Source organism: Artemia franciscana, chromosome 17 (assembly GCF_032884065.1).
Source record: "Artemia franciscana chromosome 17, ASM3288406v1, whole genome shotgun sequence".
Taxonomy (NCBI): Eukaryota; Metazoa; Arthropoda; class Branchiopoda; order Anostraca; family Artemiidae; genus Artemia; species Artemia franciscana.
In genome coordinates, this window is record NC_088879.1 from 9397507 (window position 1) to 9420108 (window position 22602).

General features: G+C 40.5%; 1 protein-coding gene across 1 annotated transcript in view; it reads right to left on the bottom strand.

Moving 5' to 3' along the window:
• LOC136037801 (N-fatty-acyl-amino acid synthase/hydrolase PM20D1.2-like) overlaps positions 1-7857 on the bottom strand; it is a 55550-nt gene extending 47693 nt beyond the window's left edge. Inside the window, exon 1 of the mRNA XM_065720634.1 lies at positions 7834-7857. The gene's annotated coding sequence lies outside the window, so the exon portion shown is untranslated. The remainder of the gene's footprint in view (positions 1-7833) is intronic.
• Between the last annotated feature and the right edge of the window lie 14745 nt (positions 7858-22602).

The following is a 22602-nucleotide window of genomic DNA, read 5'->3' on the forward strand; positions in this document are numbered from 1 at the left end:
TTGAATACATTCGTTTTTGAATTGGTATATGATGAAATTAAATAAAAAAAAACAAGTTTTTTTAACTGAAAGTAAGGAGCGACATTAAAACTTAAAACGAACAGAAATTACTTCGTATATGAAAGAGGCTGCTTCCTCATCAACGCCCCGCTCTTTACGCTAAAGTTTGACTCTGTCTCTCAATTCTTCTTTTTAAAACAGTAAAAACCTTTAGCGTAAAGAGCGGGGCGTTGATGCAGCCTCTTTCATATACGAAGTAATTTCTGTTCGTTTTAAGTTTTAATGTCGCTCCTTACTTTCAGTTAAAAAAACTTGTTTTTTTATTTAATTTCTGAACGTTTTTGAATCAATGCATGTTTTGATTTTGGCTCTCCGCAGAGGAATAATTAAAACGAAATTTGCATTTTTTTTTTTTTTTGCTAAATGGCTTTCTCATAATTTTGCTCGAATGATTCTGAGAAAAAAAGAGCGGGGGAGGAAGCCTAGTGGCCCTCCGATTTTTTGGTTAATTAAAAAGGCAACTAGAACTTTTAATTTTTTACGAATATTTTTATTAGTAAAAGATTTACGTAACTTATAAATTAGCTTACGTAAAGAACTTTTGTATTCTCATATTTTTATTACATATATGGGGGGGGGGGTTCGCCCCCTTGTCAGATCCTCGCTCTTTACACTAAAGCTTAAATTTTGTCCAAATTCATTAAGAATGACCCCAGAATCACAAAAGCCGTAGAATAAATAGTTGAAATTACTAAAAATACTTTAGCGTAAAGAGCGAGGTATTAGGAGGAGGTGAGCCCCCCAAATGGGTAATAATTTCTGTTTGTTTTAAGTTTTAATGCTTTTCCTTACTTCCCAGCTGAAAGAACTTTTTCATATTTATTTTTTCTTTTTTTTAAATAATGCTAGTAAATCCTGCGCTCCCTTCATGGAGATTTTCTTCCCCCATGACAAATTATCGATGGAAAGTACCCCCAGCATATCCCCCTCTTCTTAACCCCTCCCCTAACCAAAAAAATCCTCCTGAAAACGCCTGTACACTTCCCAATAACCATTACTGTATGTAAGCATTGGTCAAAGTTTGTAACTTGTTGCCCCTCCCATGGGGACTGTGGGGGAGTAAGTCGTCCCCAAAGACATAGTTATAAGGTTTTTCGACTACGCTGAATAAAATGGCTATCTCAGAATTTTGATCCGTTGACTTTGGTAAAATAATTAGCGTGGGAGGGGGCCTAGGTGCCCTCCAATTTTTTTTGTCACTTAAAAAGGGCACTAGAACTTTTAATTTTCGTTAGAATGAGCCCTCTTGCAACATTATAGGACAACTGGGTCGATACGATCACCCCTGGGGAAAAAAAATCAAAAAAAACAACAAAAAAACAAATAAACACGCATCCGTGATCTCCCTTCTGGCAATAAATACAAAATTCCACATTTTTGTAGATAAGAGCTTGAAACTTCTTCAGTAGGGTTCTCTGATACGCTGAAACTGATGGTGTGATTTTCGTTAAGATTCTATGACTTCTAGGGGGCGTTTCCCCCTATTTTCTTAAATAACACAAATTTTCTCAGGCTCGTAACTTTTGATGGGTAAAACTAAACTTGATGAAACTTATATATTTAAAATCAGCATTAAAATGCGATTCTTTTGATGTAGGTATTGGTATCAAAATTCAATTTTTTAGAGTTTTGGTTACTATTGAGCCGGGTCGCTCCTTACTACAGTTCGTTACCACGAACTGTTTGATAATTCAGACGTCATATGCGGACAGTGACGTCAGTCGATAGACAGACAAACAACTTATATATATATATATATATATATATATATATATATATATATATATATATATATATATATATTATTTTCCTCGAAAACTACAGTAGATTTTTTTTTATATAAAAATTGGTACACTAACAGTATTGATCCAGTCTTTGACCTATATAGATCTAAACTAGTTTTATTGTTTGGCCAGTTTTCAACTTTTTGGATAATTAGTTCATTGCGCAACGATTGCCTTTGGATATAGTTGGATTGATCTGGTTTTTGTTGGCCACTAAAGACAAAATTTTTGAGAAAAGCTCGAAGGCCGGTACGAGGGTAAATACGAAAGGCATATCGAAGGTAAGATTTTGGCATAATATTTAATACCCTAAGATGAGCGATGAAGGTATAAAACAACTGATAAAGGAGATGCAAAGTCTAAGAGCCTCAGTAAATAAAATAGAGGTTTTGGCGGAGGGAATTGAAGGCCTAAAGACGATTTTTTCGGAATTTTCTTGCAAGGTAGAGGAAACCAACAGAGCAATTAAATCGGAGATAGCGGGACTGGCATTAAGCTGCTCGACTGTTAATAAAGATTTGCGGAAAACCCAGTCCAAGATAGATTTTCTTGAAAAAGAATTGAAGAACATGAATTTGATTATATACAATTTTGACCCTAAACATCGAGGACCCAGTCTAGCGTCAGATATTTTGTCATGCTTAAATGAAATTGTCCCGAATTTGGATCTAGAGAGGCGAGACATAAAGGATATTTTCCGCCTTCGCTCTAAAAATAATGGCGTGCCCCCGGTTGTCATTAAATTTATTAGCAAGCCTCTGAGAGATTTGGTGTTGAGATCCTCTGGGCTATTTAGCCGTCATAAGTTGTATATATCCCCTGACTACACGGAAAGAGAGCGTATGGCTCGAGATAAGTTAAAACCACTGCTAGCGGAGGCTAGGTCAAAAAATATGCCTGCTAAATTAAGGGGGGTAAGGCTAATTTTACAGGACAAGATTTTGACGTATGATTTTGAGAATGAGAAAATAATTGAAGTAAGTGGTCCGAGTGTTAGAGATATGGTCCCGATAGCTTTGGGAAGGCTTCAAGGTCAGAGCCGTCAGTCCCTTGACCATGAGACTCCAACGCGTAGCAGGGCAGAATCTACAGGTAGCTTGCAAGGATATTTTTCAGCCAATGAAAATGAATTGGACGATCCAAACACGGATATTCGAACCACAACGACATTTATTACACCGAAAAATACGGTTGCTTTGAAGATGCCCGGGAGGCCTGAACCACGGGCCAAACGCGACCATGCTAGGATAATAAGTCCAAGTGACGATCAAAATCAACCTATCAGAAAGTCACGATTAGTGGGAGTGCTCAACCAGGAAGCACCAATGGATGGCAGTGGTCTGGAGGTGAGGGCAAGTGATGGTGAAAGCGTGTCAAGAGAACAGCCGAGTCAAGGGTCTATAGTAACTGCTGGTGATGAATAGGAAACGGGGGGCCATAGTGAAAATTCTAGTGAAAGGGTAGTACGCATGGTGCATTGGAATATTCAAGGGTTTTCAGCGACAAAACTAAGTAATCTGTTGAAGGAAGCGTGTATTGATAATGAAAAGAAAGATATAGTTGGACTAGTAGAGACATGGAGTGATGGGAAAAACCCATTAAGTGTTGAAGGGTACAATGTTTTTGAAAGAGTGAGAAATAAATCGAGTAATGGTCGACATTATGGGGGGATAGCGATATTGATCCGGGATGATATATTTGATAGCATCCATAGGCTATTGAGTGCGTCAGAAAATATTGTGTGGTTACAAATGTCCATGTGGGATAAGAGGTATGTTATAGGCTGTGTATATATACCCCCTGAAAATAGTTCTTATATGAATGAGTATACATGGGACATATTAATTGAGGAGTATGTTAATTATGTTGAGCTGTTTAGTGACCATTTTTTTGTATTACTAGGTGATTTCAACGCCTACACGGGTACGAGTACGGAGGTTGAAGACATACAGGTGGATCTTGGCAACCCTTGCTTATCAGGTATGGAGAGTATGGTTGAATGGTATGGAAGAAACGGATGTCCGAAAGGTAGGACAAGCAAAGATGAAACTAGGAGGAAAAATAGGTGGGGCCATAAGTTGATAAATTTTTGTAGTGAGGGTCGGTTGATAATTTTGAATGGAAGGGTGGGTAAAGATCATGAAAGGGGAGATTTTACGTGCTTTGGTTCGGGGAAGCCTAGCGTGATTGATTATATTATGGTTGATAGGAGGTTATGGGAAAATTGTTTGGATTTTTATGTTATGGATGTTGTAGGATCAGACCACCAGCCAATAGAGGTAGTCATGAAGGCAGGACAGGCGAAGAAATGGATGTATGAGATAGAGGGTGAGAGATATAGTTGGAGGAATAAGGGGAAGAGGGAAGATAAGGGTAGGAAGGTAATGAAGCAGCAGATTAGGGTAGATTGTATGGAGGAAAACCGTTTGAAAAATTTGTTGGAAAGTGAACAGATGCAGAAAAGGGCGGAGGAATGCATATATATACTGGGAGAAGGGAAGTTAGAAGAAGCCGTGCAAGAAATATCAGAGGAAGTATACCAGAAATGCAGTGGGATATCAAATAACAAGGAGAGGGTGAGAAATACAAACGAATTCTTTGATGAGGATTGTCGGAGGCTGAAAGTAAACCTTATTCAACTTCTCAGGAAAGTGAAAGGAGCACTAAATGACCAGGAAATGAATAAACACTTATCGGAGTACCGAACAGAGAGAAAAATCTACAAGAGGTTATTAAAAATGAGAAAAAAACAAGTAGAAGAGATTAGGGCTATAAAGATCAGCGAGGAATACTTGTCAAAAGACCCAAAACAGTTTTGGAGTGAAGTAAGGCGGGAATTCAAGGCCAACGACAAACTCATACCTCCAGCTGAGTCGTGGAAAACATACCTGGAGCAGGACACTAGCAAAAGGGAGCAATATGAAGACGGTATAGGGAGTTTAGTAGAGGAGCTACGAGAGCAGAATGGTTTCCCCTTAAGACAAGAGGATTATAGTCTATTAGAACCGATTAAGGTAGAGGAAGTTTGTGCAAGCCTAAAAGGAATGAAGGGATCTTCGGCGCCGGGGGTGGATGGAATACCAGCAAAGATTTGGAAAACGGGGAAAACAGTTCTAGAACCAGTTTTAGCAGCAGTTTTCAGTTTTGTGACTGAAAATAGGAAATGGCCTGACCAGTGGAATGTGTCAGTAGGAATACCAATTTTCAAAAAAGGTAACAGACAGGATCATAGTAATTATAGAATAATTAGTTTAGGAAATGTGATGAGTAAGATTTTCTGCAAGGTTATAGACTCAAGATTAGGGAAGTGGTTGGAGGTAAAGGAACTGCTATCCCCTTTTCAGGTAGGGTTTAGAAAAAATCATAGTGCAGTAGATCATATTTTTACTTTGAGAATTATGGTAGAGAAGTATAGGAAAGGAAAAGGGGGGAGGTTATATGCAGCGTTTTTAGACCTGAAAGGAGCATATGATAATGTCGATAGGAACCTGTTAATGTTAAACCTGTTATCTTTAGGACTACCTCACTATTTCGTATTGTTGCTGTGCGAAATGTATAAATACGTGAAATTAGTAGTGAAAGTCGCGGGAAAGTGCTCAACTCCGGTGCAATCTTTATTGGGACTAAAGCAGGGATGTGTGCTGTCACCAAAATTGTTTAGCCTCTATTTAAATGATGCCAATGAATTTTTCGCTAAGAATAATGCACCAATGTTATCGATAGATTTGCTTAAACTGTGCTTACTACTATTTGCTGACGACATCGTATTACTGGCTGAAACAAAGGAGAAACTGCAACAATTATTAGAGATTACGGAGGTTTATTTGGAAGAGAAGAAGTTAATCCTGAACACATCGAAGTCAGTGGTGATGGTATTTGGTCGTAAAGCCATGGAAAGTGAAGATGTGAATTTTTCCTTTAAAGGTGAAACTATACCAGTGAATAATGAATTTGTTTATCTTGGGGTAAAGTTTACTAGTAATGGGAAATTCAGTGGGCATCTGGATCTAGCGAATGCAAGGGGGAGGTATATTAGCGGTGAAATAGCGAGGAGTAGTCTTAGACGGGTGAGAGATATTAGAGTACATAAGAGGATTTGGACAAGTAAGATAGTACCGGCGATGCATTATGGAGCAGAGATCTGGGGCTATCGGAAAGGTCCAAAACTTGAGGTGGTTATGATGAGACATTATAAGAGGATGTTAGGACTATGGGATTCGTTTAGTAATTTGGTAATCCAGGGGGATTTATGGCTAGTATCGCTGCGATCTATGAGGCTAGTGACCATGGTGAGATATTGGGTTAGGATACTGGGTATGCAGAGATTTACGGTAGCAAAGGCAGCATACTTAGAGGCGTTGAGACAGAATAGGAAAACAGGGTGGTCGGCGGAGATTAAGGACATCTTAGACAAGTGTGGATTAGGAGAATGGTGGAATGAAGGAAAGGGGATTATGGGTATGGAGGAAATAGTAATAAGGGAGGTACAAGAGAGATTGAAGAATCAAGAAATACAGATATGGTGGGCAAGCCTGGATCGTTCAGGGTCATTAAAATTTTATAAACAGATAAAGAGGAGTTGGGGGGAGGAGGTATTTTGGAAGGTTGGGTTAAGTAGAGAGGATTTGAAGGCGTATTTGGATTGGAGGGGAAATGGATTTTTGATTGGGGAGAAAAGAAAGTATCAAGGGAGAAAAGGGGAGAAGGTAGTATCTATTGCTTGTCCTATGTGCGGATCTCAGGATGAAAGTTTAATACATTTTGTGTGTGAATGTGTCGAATTGAATGATTGGAGGCGTGAGATGTATGGAAAAGAAAAATTGAATGAGATATGGATGGTAGATAGAATGAATGATACAAATTTCCTGAGTATCAAAAGGATGGCAAGGTTTGTCAGGATTGCAGCGGTGCATCGGGAGCGTTTTCTTTGAATAGTTTTAATTTAATGTAGTGAATTTGTTGTTTGTGTATTATGTAATTTTCCTATGGCCCACGGGCTTTTCTTTTCTGGAATAATTTATTATTAATTATTATTATAAGACACAATATGAATTATTATTATAAGTCACAAAGACAGCGAGTCTTAATAATTTGAGGCCTAGATCTGGAGAATTTCCTAAGCAAATCCTTTCTTCTCTCCACGTTCCCGGAATAGAATTGCACTAAATTTCCTCCGTTGAATCCTAGTTGAGAGTCAACTTTTTCCCATCAAGATTGGAAGTGCTCTCTCTTTCCCGTTATATGATATAAAACACAAGAATTTCTTTTTCTCTTCTTTTTTTTCTCTCTCTTTCAATCGGGAAAGCGGAAGATTTATGGGACGACCAATTAAGCGTGGGGGTCCTTGGCAATTTTTAGAATAGGTTGTTAAGAGTGAAAATACTATTAATAAAGGGGAAAAGTCCGTTAATCCTTAGTAAGAAGAAACGTTTTTATGATTAACTTATTTTGTCGTTAGTTTAGATATTTTCGCGCTGTATTCTGTTTCTGTGCGTGCTTGTAATTTGTACTGTTGTTTAATGTTCTTGCTTGTGTGTTATTTATTTATATTGTTGTGTGTATATGGCCCTTAGGCTTTTGAAATACACTTATCTATCTATCTATCTAACATTTTCTGGCATGAAAAAAACGAGGTCACGATTTTAGGAAGAGTGCCAATAACCTTTTCATGAATCACCAGCTAACTGAAATTAGAGACCCCAGGGCACCAATACTCGAAATTGATGATGTTTATGTGGAAGAAATGAGTCGCCAGGATATTTTATCGGAAACTCATAAACACAACTGCTTGGAATAGATAGCATTTAGGTGAAAAAAAAACAAAAAAAAAAAACAAGTCACCTGGACTTCATGGACAGATAATAATTTTAAGCAGATGCCATAACGAAAACAATGATGTGGTTTCCTAATGAAACCGTATTGCATTGATAAAGGACTGGGTTATTCAAATTTATATGCAGTGATTTAGTTAATTAATTAGCCAACTTACTTAATGCTTAAAGATGTTCTGCAAAACACATAAAAAAAAAAGAAAAAATATTTCTTTTCACAGAGCAAAGCTTGGTCCCTCCCCCCTGCTACGTATATACACACACTCTTAATCCTAAATTAATTTACATAATAAATTTAATTGCCCAAAGACTTTTTTTTATCGTGAATTTGCATTAATATTTAATATTCCTTTGGTCATTATAGTCCATATTAACGTTGTAATTCACATATTCTTCACTAGAATAAAAAAAACTGCGTTTTTAGCATAATGGCTTCTGGTTAAAACCAGTATGTTTCGCCTCTTATAAGACCCCTCCTATTAGAATATTTAAACACTATTCTTACATATAAGCTTGATAGACATCTCAAATGCCAAGTTTACTTCATTGGCACAATTTGCCTTTCAGAAATGGGTACTTAGTTGCACAAGTCAGTAGATCAATCAGAAAGATCTCGTTTTTCAATTGAAATAAATACTCTATAGGAAAACAGAATCGGTAGGTCTGAATTTTTCCATAGCTATAGCTTTTGGCAATGTTTAAGACTTAATAGTTTTAAATGGATTGGGCGAATTTCCGTCTTCAACAAACATTAATTTAAAAAAACAAAGTTTTTCCGAGGGAAGTAAAGAGCGAAGTTGAAACTTAAAACGGACAAAATTATTATTTCAAAGCCTATCTAATATATATCGATAGGACTAGTACAAGTAAAAAAAAACTAATTATGTTTCCCTATGATTTTTAGCGCTTTACTGAAAACACAAAAGTCAAGTATAAAAAACAGAAATATTGGTTTGGGAGTCAAAATTGAATATGTAGCCTGACAACAATAAGCAAACTTATAAAGCTTTTCATTGTCTTTTATAGCGACATCAATAACTTCCAGTATAAAATTAAAATTATCTTAAAAACATAAGCGTAAAATTAAATACTTTTTTAAATAACCGCGAGCATTGCAGCCGTCCAACATCAGGCTGTTTGAGCCTTCCCCCGACGGTTATGTTTATTTATTTTTTTTTGTAATTTAGTAGTTAATAAAGAGTTCATAAAATATAATTCATAAAATAAAATATGCAAAACATTGTGGCTAACACATTTTTAAGACTTTACCCACCCCTCTTAATGTGCAAATGTATAGCCCAAATTATATGTTTTTCCATGTATTTTTTCTTACATCCCTCTTGTTCCAACGAATATACCCGTAAGTTGAATTGACGCTAACGAAAAACACACGGGAAATATAAAGTATGGGGCTATATATTTGCAAATTAGGAGGGGCGGGTAAAGTAAATAGGAAGCGCAATTAAAAATATATTATCTACAATTTATTAAGTCAAAATTGTTTTCTCAAAATGTTTCCCGTTCAGTAGCCTCATTTCTAGGCTTATACCAAACTATTTGTTTTACAAAGAACATTAGTAAATCTATACATTTACAATCTATACATTATCACAATCTATACACAATCTATAAATCTATACATTACAATACATATACAAGGCAAAATCTAAATACAAATCAATTGTGGGAGCCCTCCTCAATTTTTCCAGTCGAAGTTCTTAAAATCCGTTCTAAGGAAATACCAAAAGCGTGAAAAGAAATGATTGCCAGAAATGTGATGTTTTTCCTCGTTACAAACACCAATAAACGTTTTTTTTCGTTACAAATTTTATATAAATTTCTTTTTTTGATTATTCAAAGGCGCTAGTACATAATTTACCTGCAAATCCCGGCCTTCCCGTAACTGGGATCAAAGCAGTAATGTCCCGCACTGCCAAGCAGAGATCAATAAACCGTGCCAGCCAAGGGTTAACATCAAGAAGTAATGTATCCCTCCCCTCACTTCTGTAGTCATTTTACTATTCTGTAGAAAAAATCTTACCATCTATTTGTAGCTCATTAATTCAATCCAATTGTTTGCCACAAATAAATCTTACTGATAAATCCTAGACGTCAGTTTGTTTACTAATATAATATGTCTTTCAAAGATGCAAGATAAGGCATTAATTAAATTTAAGGAGGCTACAACTCCTTCTGAGTTGAGCAGGATTCGAAAAATAGCACACTTTTTTATTTTGGCAGTAATCAAGGAAAGCCCTCTCTGCTCTTTACGATAGCGGATAATGGATGCTTCTCATTGCATATTTTCATCTTCAACTTCAACTTTTTCTTTATTCAACTTAAAAAATACAAAAACAATATTACGCCCCAACAGAGAGCAGAGCTTGTAAGGCTGGGATAGTGCAAAAACATAGAAAAAACATCAAATTCTCATCATAATAATGATTCCAAAATTTAAAACGGCAAAAACAAACAAAATAGAAAAAAACTCATAAAAGAAAAGTGACAAGGATAAGTAAGTAAATGAATATCGGGCAGGAAGGGCGTGGGAGGCCATCCCAAACACAGGGACAAAAAAAACAAAACACACAAACAAGAAGATCAAATAATTTAATGTTCCATCATCAATGGTAAATAATCATTTTTTTAGCAAACAATCTTTAATACTTGCTTTTTAAAATTTAGCTGTCATTTTTGGGATCATCAGGTGTTCATTGCTTATTTTTTGTTTAAGGTTGAAGCAGCAACTGACTCTTAGCCACTTCCGGTCAAGGATGTCGACCGGATGTTCTTCTTCTGCTTTTTGCGGCCAGATTTAATATTTCTCATCTATGTGGCGAAATGAAGCACATGTAGGCCACATAGACTCGGCTATTAGAGTTGACACATAGACTCGGCTATTACGTTTTACACATAGACTCGGCTATTAGAGTTGACACATAGACTCGGCTATTAGAGTCGACACATAGACTCGGCTATCAGAGTTGACACATAGACTGGGCTATCAGAGTTGACACATAGACTCGGCGATTAGAGTCAACACATAGACTCAGCTATTAGAGTTGACACATAGACTCGGTGATTAGAGTCAACACATAGACTCAGCTATTAGAGTTGACACATAGACTCGGCTATTAGAGTCGACACATAGACTCGGCTATTACAGTTGACACATAGACTCGGATATTAGAGTTGACAAATAGACTCGCCTATTAGAGTCGACACATAGACTCGGCTATTAGAGTCGACACATAGACTCGGCTATTAGAGTCGACACATACACTCGGCTATTAGAGTCGACACATAGACTCGGCTATTAGAGTCGACACATAGACTCGGCTATCAGAGTTGACACATAGACTCGGCGATTAGAGTCAACACATAGACTCAGCTATTAGAATTGACACATAGACTCGGCGATTAGAGTCAACACATAGACTCAGCTATTAGAGTTGACACATAGACTCGGCTATTAGAGTCGACACATAGACTCGGCTATTACAGTTGACACATAGACTCGGATATTAGAGTTGACAAATAGACTCGGCTATTAGAGTCGACACATAGACTCAGCTATTAGAGTCGACACATAGACTCGGCTATTAGAGTCGACACATACACTCGGCTATTAGAGTCGACACATAGACTCGGCTATTAGAGTCGACACTTAGACTCGGCTATTAGAGTTGACACATAGACTCGGCGATTAGAGTCAACACATAGACTCAGCTATTAGAGTTGACACATAGACTCGGCTATTAGAGTCGACACATAGACTCGGCTATTAGAGTCGACACATAGACTCAGCTATCAGAGTTGACACATAGACTCGGCGATTAGATTCAACACATAGACTCAGCTATTAGAGTTGACACATAGACTCGGCTATTAGAGTCGACACATAGACTCGGCTATTACAGTTGACACATACACTCGGCTATTAGAGTCGACACATAGACTCGGCTATCAGAGTTGACACATAGACTCGGCTATTAGAGTTGACACATAGACTTGGCTATTAGAGTCGACACATAGACTCGGCTATTAGAGTTGACACATAGACTCGGCTATTAGAGTCGACACATAGACTCGGCTATCAGAGTTGACACATAGACTCGGCTATCAGAGTTGACACATAGACTCGGCGATTAGAGTCAACACATAGACTCAGCTATTAGAGTTGACACATAGACTCGGCAATTAGAATCAACACATAGACTCAGCTATTAGAGTTGACACATAGACTCGGCTATTAGAGTCGACACATAGACTCGGCTATTAGAGTCGACACATAGACTCGGCTATTAGAGTCGACACATACACTCGGCTATTAGAGTCGACACATAGACTCGGCAATTAGAGTCAACACATAGACTCAGCTATTAGAGTTGACACATAGACTCGGCGATTAGAGTCAACACATAGACTCAGCTATTAGAGTTGACACATAGACTCGGCTATTAGAGTCGACACATAGACTCGACTATTACAGTTGACACATAGACTCGGATATTAGAGTTGACAAATAGACTCGGCTATTAGAGTCGACACATAGACTCGGCTATCAGAGTTGACACATAGACTCGGCGATTAGAGTCAACACATAGACTCAGCTATTAGAGTTGACACATAGACTCAGCTATTAGAGTTGACACATAGACTCGGCAATTAGAATCAACACATAGACTCAGCTATTAGAGTTGACACATAGACTCGGCTATTAGAGTCGACACATAGACTCGGCTATTAGAGTCGACACATAGACTCGGCTATTAGAGTCGACACATACACTCGGCTATTAGAGTCGACACATAGACTCGGCGATTAGAGTCAACACATAGACTCAGCTATTAGAGTTGACACATAGACTCGGCGATTAGAGTCAACACATAGACTCAGCTATTAGAGTTGACACATAGACTCGGCTATTAGAGTCGACACATAGACTCGGCTATTACAGTTGACACATAGACTCGGATATTAGAGTTGACAAATAGACTCGGCTATTAGAGTCGACACATAGACTCGGCTATTAGAGTCGACACAGAGACTCGTCTATTAGAGTCGACACATACACTCGGCTATTAGAGTCGACACATAGACTCGGCTATTAGAGTCGACACATAGACTCGGCTATCAGAGTTGACACATAGACTCGGCGATTAGAGTCAACACATAGACTCAGCTATTAGAGTTGACACATAGACTCGGCTATTAGAGTCAACACATAGACTCAGCTATTAGAGTTGACACATAGACTCGGCTATTAGAGTCGACACATAGACTCGGCTATTAGAGTTGACACATAGACTCGGATATTAGAGTTGACACATAGACTCGGCTATTAGAGTCGACACATAGACTCGGCTATTAGAGTCGACACATAGACTCGGCTATTAGAGTCGACACATACACTCGGCTATTAGAGTCGACACATAGACTCGGCTATTAGAGTCGACACATAGACTCGGCTATTAGAGTCGACACATAGACTCAGCTATTAGAGTTGACACATAGACTCGGCTATCAGAGTTGACACATAGACTCGGCTATTAGAGTCACACATAGACTCAGCTATTAGAGTTGACACATAGACTCGGCTATTAGAGCCGACACATAGACTCGGCTATTACAGTTGACATATAGACTCGGCTATTAGAGTTGACACATAGACTCGGCTATTAGAGTCGACACATAGACTCGGCTATTAGAGTCGACACATAGACTCGGCTATTAGAGCCGACACATAGACTCGGCTATTACAGTTGACATATAGACTCGGCTATTAGAGTTGACACATAGACTCGGCTATTAGAGTCGACACATAGACTCGGCTATTAGAGTTGACACATAGACTCGGCTATTAGAGTTGACACATAGACTCGGCTATTAGAGTCGACACATAGACTCGGCTATTAGAGTTGACACATAGACTCGGCTATTAGAGTCGACACATAGACTCGGCTATTAGAGTTGACACATAGACTCGGCTATTAGAGTTGACACATAGACTCGGCGATTAGAGTCACACATAGACTCAGCTATTAGAGTTGACACATAGACTCGGCTATTAGAGTCGACACATAGACTCGGCTATTAGAGTCGACACATAGACTCGGCTATTAGAGTCGACACATACACTCGGCTATTAGAGTCGACACATAGACTCGGCGATTAGAGTCAACACATAGACTCAGCTATTAGAGTTGACACATAGACTCGGCGATTAGAGTCAACACATAGACTCAGCTATTAGAGTTGACACATAGACTCGGCTATTAGAGTCGACACATAGACTCGGCTATTACAGTTGACACATAGACTCGGCTATTAGAGTTGACACAATAGACTCGGCTATTAGAGTCGACACATAGACTCGGCTATTAGAGTCGACACAGAGACTCGGCTATTAGAGTCGACACATAGACTCGGCTATTAGAGTCGACACATAGACTCGGCTATTAGAGTCGACACATAGACTCGGCTATTAGAGTTGACACATAGACTCGGCGATTAGAGTCAACACATAGACTCAGCTATTAGAGTTGACACATAGACTCGGCGATTAGAGTCAACACATAGACTCAGCTATTGAGTTGACACATAGACTCGGCTATTAGAGTCGACACATAGACTCGGCTATTAGAGTCGACACATAGACTCGGCTATTAGAGTCGACACATAGACTCGGCTATTAGAGTCGACACATAGACTCGGCTATTAGAGTCGACACATACACTCGGCTATTAGAGTTGACACATAGACTCGGCTATTAGAGTCGACACATAGACTCGGCTATTAGAGTTGACACATAGACTCGGCGATTAGAGTCAACACATAGACTCAGCTATTAGAGTTGACACATAGACTCGGCTATTAGAGTCGACACATAGACTCGGCTATTAGAGTCGACACATAGACTCGGCTATTAGAGTCGACACATAGACTCGGCAATTAGAGTCGACACATAGACTCGGCTATTAGAGTTGACACATGACTCGGCTATTAGAGCCGACACATAGACTCGGCTATTACAGTTGACATATAGACTCGGCTATTAGAGTTGACACATAGACTCGGCTATTAGAGTCGACACATAGACTCGGCTATTAGAGTTGACACATAGACTCGGCTATTAGAGTCGACACATAGACTCGGCTATTAGAGTTGACACATAGACTCGGCTATTAGAGTCGACACATAGACTCGGCTATTAGAGTTGACACATAGACTCGGCTATTAGAGTTGACACATAGACTCGGCATTAGAGTCAACACATAGACTCAGCTATTAGAGTTGACACATAGACTCGGCTATTAGAGTCACACATAGACTCGGCTATTAGAGTTGACACATAGACTCGGCTATTAGAGTCGACACATAGACTCGGCTATTAGAGTCGACACATAGACTCGGCTATTAGAGTCGACACATAGACTCGGCTATTAGAGTCGACACATAGACTCGGCGATTAGAGTCAACACATAGACTCAGCTATTAGAGTTGACACATAGACTCGGCTATTAGAGTCGACACATAGACTCGGCTATTACAGTTGACACATAGACTCGGATATTAGAGTTGACAAATAGACTCGGCTATTAGAGTCGACACATAGACTCGGCTATTAGAGTCGACACAGAGACTCGTCTATTAGAGTCGACACATACACTCGGCTATTAGAGTCGACACATAGACTCGGCTATTAGAGTCGACACATAGACTCGGCTATCAGAGTTGACATATAGACTCGGCGATTAGAGTCAACACATAGACTCAGCTATTAGAGTTGACACATAGACTCGGCGATTAGAGTCAACACATAGACTCAGCTATTGGAGTTGACACATAGACTCGGCTATTAGAGTCGACACATAGACTCGGCTATTACAGTTGACACATAGACTCGGATATTAGAGTTGACAAATAGACTCGGCTATTAGAGTCGACACATAGACTCGGCTATTAGAGTCGACACATAGACTCGGCTATTAGAGTCGACACATACACTCGGCTATTAGAGTCGACACATAAACTCGGCTATTAGAGTCGACACTTAGACTCGGCTATTAGAGTCGACACATAGACTCAGCTATTAGAGTTGACACATAGACTCGGCTATTAGAGTTGACACATAGACTCGGCTATTAGAGTCGACACATAGACTCGGCTATTAGAGTTGACACATAGACTCGGCTATTAGAGCCGACACATAGACTCGGCTATTACAGTTGACATATAGACTCGGCTATTAGAGTTGACACATAGACTCGGCTATTAGAGTCGACACATAGACTCGGCTATTAGAGTCGACACATAGACTCGGCTATTAAAGTCGACACATAGACTCGGCTATTAGAGTCGACACATAGACTCGGCTATTAGAGTCGACACTAGACTCGGCTATTAGAGTTGACACATAGACTCGGCTATTAGAGTCAACACATAGACTCAGCTATTAGAGTTGACACATAGACTCGGCTATTAGAGTCGACACATAGACTCGGCTATTAGAGTCGACACATAGACTCGGCTATTAGAGTTGACACATAGACTCGGCTATCAGAGTTGACACATAGACTCGGCGATTAGAGTCAACACATAGACTCAGCTATTAGAGTTGACACATAGACTCGGCTATTAGAGTCGACACATAGACTCGGCTATTAGAGTCACACATAGACTCAGCTATTAGAGTTGACACATAGACTCGGCTATTAGAGTCGACACATAGACTCGGCTATTAGAGTCGACACATACACTCGGCTATTAGAGTCGACACATAGACTCGGCTATTAGAGTCGACACATAAACTCGGTATTAGAGTTGACACATAGACTCGGCTATTAGAGTCGACACATAGACTCGGCTATTAGAGTTGACACATAGACTCGGCTATTAGAGCCGACACATAGACTCGGCTATTACAGTTGACATATAGACTCGGCTATTAGAGTCGACAAATAGACTCGGCTATTAGAGTCGACACATAGACTCGGCTATTAGAGTCGACACTTAGACTCGGCTATTAGAGTCGACACATAGACTCGGCTATTAGAGTCGACACATAGACTCGGCTATTAGAGTCGACACATAGACTCGGCTATTAGAGTTGACACATAGACTCGGGTATTAGAGTCGACACATAGACTCGGCTATTAGAGTCGACACATAGACTCGGCTATTAGAGTTGACACATAGACTCGGCTATTAGAGTCGACACATAGACTCGGCTATTAGAGTTGACACATAGACTTGGCTATTAGAGTCGACACATAGACTCGGCTATTAGAGTTGACAAATAGACTCGGCTATTAGAGTCGACACATAGACTCGGCTATTAGAGTCGACACATAGACTCGGCTATTAGAGTCGACACATAGACTCGGCTATTAGAGTCGAAACATAGACTCGGCTATTAGAGTCGACACATAGACTCGGCTATTAGAGTCGACACATAGACTCAGCTATTAGAGTTGACACATAGACTCGGCTATTAGAGTCGACACATTGACTCGGCTATTAGAGCCGACACATAGACTCGGCTATTAGAGTCGACACATAGACTCGGCAATTAGAGTCGACACATAGACTCGGCTATTAGAGTTGACACATGGACTCGGCTATTAGAGTTGACACACGGACTCGGCTATTAGAGTCGACACATAGACTCGGCTATTAGAGTTGACACATAGACTAGGCTATTAGAGTCGACACTTAGACTCGGCTATTAGAGTCGACACATAGACTCGGCTATTAGAGTCGACACATACACTCGGCTATTAGAGTCGACACATAAACTCGGCTATTAGAGTCGACACAAAGACTCGGCAATTAGAGTCGACACATAGACACGGCTATTAGAGTCGACACATAGACTCGGCAGTTAGAGTCGACACATAGACTCGGCTATTAGAGTTGACACATGGACTCGGCTATTACAGTTGACACACGGACTCGGCTATTAGAGTCGACACATAGACTCGGCTATTAGAGTTGACACATAGACTAGGCTATTCGAGTCGACACTTAGACTCGGCTATTAGAGTCGACATATAGACTCGGCTATTAGAGTCGACACATACACTCGGCTATTAAAGTCGACACATAAACTCGGCTATTAGAGTCGACACATAGACTCGGCTATTAGAGTCGACACATAGACTCGGCTATTAGAGTCGACACATAGACTCGGCTATTAGAGTCGACACATAGACTCGGCTATTAGAGTTGACACATAGACTCGGCTATTAGAGTTGACACATAGACTTGGATATTAGAGTCGACACATAGACTCGGCTATTAGAGTTGACAAATAGGCTCGGCTATTAGAGTCGACACATAGACTCGGCTATTAGAGTCGACACATAGACTCGGCTATTAGAGTCGACACATATACTCGGCTATTAGAGTCGAAACATAGACTCGGCTATTAGAGTCGACACATAGACTCGGCTATTAGAGTCGACACATAGACTCAGCTATTAGAGTTGACACATAGACTCGGCTATTAGAGTCGACACATAGACTCGGCTATTGGAGCTGACACATAGACTCGGCTATTAGAGTCGACACATAGACTCGGCAATTAGAGTCGACACATAGACTCGGCTATTAGAGTTGACACATGGACTCGGCTATTAGAGTCGACACATAGACTCGGCTATTACAGTTGACACATACACTCGGCTATTAGAGTCGACACATAGACTCGGCTATCAGAGTTGACACATAGACTCGGCTATTAGAGTTGACACATAGACTCGGCTATTAGAGTCGACACATAGACTCGGCTATTAGAGTTGACACATAGACTCGGCTATTAGAGTCGACACATAGACTCGGCTATCAGAGTTGACACATAGACTCGGCTATCAGAGTTGACACATAGACTCGGCGATTAGAGTCAACACATAGACTCAGCTATTAGAGTTGACACATAGACTCGGCAATTAGAATCAACACATAGACTCAGCTATTAGAGTTGACACATAGACTCGGCTATTAGAGTCGACACATAGACTCGGCTATTAGAGTCGACACATAGACTCGGCTATTAGAGTCGACACATACACTCGGCTATTAGAGTCGACACATAGACTCGGCGATTAGAGTCAACACATAAACTCAGCTATTAGAGTTGACACATAGACTCGGCGATTAGAGTCAACACATAGACTCAGCTATTAGAGTTGACACATAGACTCGGCTATTAGAGTCGACACATAGACTCGGCTATTACAGTTGACACATAGACTCGGATATTAGAGTTGACAAATAGACTCGGCTATTAGAGTCGACACATAGACTCGGCTATTAGAGTCAACACAGAGACTCGTCTATTAGAGTCGACACATACACTCGGCTATTAGAGTCGACACATAGACTCGGCTATTAGAGTCGACACATAGACTCGGCTATCAGAGTTGACACATAGACTCGGCGATTAGAGTCAACACATAGACTCAGCTATTAGAGTTGACACATAGACTCGGCGATTAGAGTCAACACATAGACTCAGCTATTGGAGTTGACACATAGACTCGGCTATTAGAGTCGACACATAGACTCGGCTATTACAGTTGACACATAGACTCGGATATTAGAGTTGACAAATAGACTCGGCTATTAGAGTCGACACAGAGACTCGTCTATTAGAGTCGACACATACACTCGGCTATTAGAGTCGACACATAGACTCGGCTATTAGAGTCGACACATAGACTCGGCTATCAGAGTTGACACATAGACTCGGCGATTAGAGTCAACACATAGACTCAGCTATTAGAGTTGACACATAGACTCGGCTATTAGAGTCGACACATAGACTCGGCTATTGAGTTGACACATAGACTCGGCTATTAGAGTCGACACATAGACTCGGCTATTAGAGTCGACACATAGACTCGGCTATTAGAGTTGACACATAGACTCGGCTATTAGAGTCGACACATAGACTCGGCTATCAGAGTTGACACATAGACTCGGCTATTAGAGTCACACATAGACTCGGCTATTAGAGTCGACACATAGACTCGGCTATTAGAGTTGACACATAGACTCGGCTATTAGAGTCGACACATAGACTCGGCTATTAGAGTCGACACATAGACTCGGCTATTAGAGTCGACACATAGACTCGGCGATTAGAGTCAACACATAGACTCAGCTATTAGAGTTGACACATAGACTCGGCGATTAGAGTCAACACATAGACTCAGCTATTAGAGTTGACACATAGACTCGGCTATTAGAGTCGACACATAGACTCGGCTATTACAGTTGACACATAGACTCGGATATTAGAGTTGACAATAGACTCGGCTATTAGAGTCGACACATAGACTCGGCTATTAGAGTCGACACATAGACTCGGCTATTAGAGTCGACACATACACTCGGCTATTAGAGTCGACACATAGACTCGGCTATTAGAGTCGACACATAGACTCGGCTATCAGAGTTGACACATAGACTCGGCGATTAGAGTCAACACATAGACTCAGCTATTAGAGTTGACACATAGACTCGGCGATTAGAGTCAACACATAGACTCAGCTATTAGAGTTGACACATAGACTCGGCTATTAGAGTTGACACATAGACTCGGCTATTACAGTTGACATATAGACTCGGCTATTAGAGTTGACAAATAGACTCGGCTATTAGAGTTGACACATAGACTCGGCTATTAGAGTCGACACATAGACTCGGCTATTAGAGTCGACACATAGACTCGGCTATTAGAGTCGACACATAGACTCGGCTATTAGAGTCGACACATAGACTCGGCGATTAGAGTCACACATAGACTCGGCTATTAGAGTTGACACATAGACTCGGCTATTAGAGTCACACATAGACTCGGCTATTAGAGTCGACACATAGACTCGGCTATTAGAGTCGACACATAGACTCGGCTATTAGAGTCGACACATAGACTCGGCTATTAGAGTTGACACATAGACTCGGCTATTAGAGTCGACACATAGACTCGGCTATTAGAGTTGACACATAGACTCGGCTATTAGAGTCGACACATAGACTCGGCTATTAGAGTTGACACATAGACTCGGCTATTAGAGTCGACACATAGACTCGGCTATTAGAGTCGACACATAGACTCGGCTATTAGAGTTGACACATAGACTCGGCTATTAGAGTCGACACATAGACTCGGCTATCAGAGTTGACACATAGACTCGGCTATCAGAGTTGACACATAGACTCGGCGATTAGAGTCAACACATAGACTCAGCTATTAGAGTTGACACATAGACTCGGCATTAGAGTCAACACATAGACTCAGCTATTAGAGTTGACACATAGACTCGGCTATTAGAGTCGACACATAGACTCGGCTATTAGAGTCGACACATAGACTCGGCTATTAGAGTCGACACATAGACTCGGCTATTAGAGTCGACACATAGACTCGGCTATTAGAGTCACACATAGACTCGGCTATTAGAGTTGACACATAGACTCGGCGATTAGAGTCAACACATAGACTCAGCTATTAGAGTTGACACATAGACTCGGCTATTAGAGTCGACACATAGACTCGGCTATTACAGTTGACACATAGACTCGGATATTAGAGTTGACAAATAGACTCGGCTATTAGAGTCGACACATAGACTCGGCTATTAGAGTCGACACAGAGACTCGTCTATTAGAGTCGACACATACACTCGGCTATTAGAGTCGACACATAGACTCGGCTATTAGAGTCGACACATAGACTCGGCTATCAGAGTTGACACATAGACTCGGCGATTAGAGTCAACACATAGACTCAGCTATTAGAGTTGACACATAGACTCGGCGATTAGAGTCAACACATAGACTCAGCTATTGGAGTTGACACATAGACTCGGCTATTAGAGTCGACACATAGACTCGGCTATTACAGTTGACACATAGACTCGGATATTAGAGTTGACAAATAGACTCGGCTATTAGAGTCGACACATAGACTCGGCTATTAGAGTCGACACATAGACTCGGCTATTAGAGTCGACACATAGACTCGGCTATTAGAGTCGACACATAAACTCGGCTATTAGAGTTGACACATAGACTCGGCGATTAGAGTCAACACATAGACTCAGCTATTAGAGTTGACACATAGACTCGGCTATTAGAGTTGACACATAGACTCGGCTATTAGAGTTGACACATAGACTCAGCTATTAGAGTTGACACATAGACTCGGCTATTAGAGTCGACACATAGACTCGGCTATTAGAGTCGACACATAGACTCGGCTATTAGAGTTGACACATACACTCGGCTATTAGAGTCGACACATAGACTCGGCTATTAGAGTCGACACATAGACTCGGCTATTAGAGTCGACACATACACTCGGCTATTAGAGTCGACACATAGACTCGGCTATTAGAGTCGACACTTAGACTCGGCTATTAGAGTCGACACATAGACTCAGCTATTAGAGTTGACATATAGACTCGGCTATTAGAGTTGACACATAGACTCGGCTATTAGAGTTGACACATAGACTCGGCTATTAGAGTCGACACATAGACTCGGCTATTAGAGTCGACACATAGACTCGGCTATTAGAGTTGACACATAGACTCGGCTATTAGAGTCGACACATAGACTCGGCTATTAGAGTTGACACATAGACTCGGCTATTAGAGTCGACACATAGACTCGGCTATTAGAGTCGACACATAGACTCGGCTATTAGAGTTGACACATAGACTCGGCTATTAGAGTCGACACATAGACTCGGCTATTAGAGTCGACACATAGACTCGGCTATTAGAGTTGACACATAGACTCGGCTATTAGAGTCGACACATAGACTCGGCTATTAGAGTTGACACATAGACTCGGCTATTAGAGTCGACACATAGACTCGGCTATTAGAGTTGACACAATAGACTCGGCTATTA